Genomic DNA, 1,066 nt, shown 5'->3' on the forward strand with positions numbered 1-1,066 from the left:
GAATTGAATTTATTTTAATTGAAAAAAATACCGTTCTCACGTTTCACCCAGAAGCACATTCCAGGAAAAAAAGTTTTTAAAAAAAGGAAAGAAAACGTCTACATTGGCATGCCTCCAGTCATTTTCACAATAAAATACATTCTCGGTATTGTTAGAATGATTGGCAGTAGTACTGAGGGAGGGTGCTTTTTCACTTCGAACTATTGTGTAGTTGCATTTTTCTCTTTAAATCTTATCACAGCTGTGTTTGTTGTCATCAGATTAGATCTGCAAACGAGACAGTCAAGTAGATTTTTTGTCTTCCTCCTCTGCATATGCCTTTGCGTGCAGAAAGTGGCTTTGTATTGTCTTGTTAAAAAAATACGGATTTCCGGAAATACAAATCTTTATCATTCTGCAGTGTTTATTCTAAATTCTTCATGTGGTGATCCGAGGATCAGATATTTACAAGTAACTAAGTTAAATAATTTAAATCAGTTCCTAAAAAGCAAAATTTTGTGTTGTTTGAGACTAATGATGTTAATAAGATCGTGCAGTTTTTTAAAATCAAGTTTAAAATGTTATTGACTTGAATCCTGATGGTTTGACACCAATTTACAAGTCTGAACTTTTACATCCTAACATTGCAATCAAAGCATTAAAGTCTACAAGTTAATTGCTTTTACAAATGATTAGATTCAGGCTCAGAAACAGAGCTGACAGTCTTTTTGTTGGTGGAACAGTCTCTCTTTGCAAATCAGAGCAGCTGAAGACCACTGATCATTTTAAATCATTGTTCACTATCGTTTATTTTCACTAGCCTTTGGGATATCCTGTTTTTTATTTGTTTGTTTTTTGTGTGTAAGCTATGTTATTTAGCTGTTTTCTATTCTTTTGTTTGATTGTGATTTATTCTTGCTCATATTTATTGCTGCTTGTTAAAATATTGATTATAAATTATACTTAAATGGGCTGTAGAGATAAACTATTTTTTATCCTTTGCTCCTTCTTGTTACATTCAAAACAATAACTCTGTTATAAATTTGATTATTAATGGGGAAATCCACCCCCACACAACATATATATA

Source organism: Austrofundulus limnaeus, unplaced genomic scaffold (assembly GCF_001266775.1).
Source record: "Austrofundulus limnaeus strain Quisiro unplaced genomic scaffold, Austrofundulus_limnaeus-1.0 Scaffold35, whole genome shotgun sequence".
In the NCBI taxonomy this organism is placed as follows: Eukaryota; Metazoa; Chordata; class Actinopteri; order Cyprinodontiformes; family Rivulidae; genus Austrofundulus; species Austrofundulus limnaeus.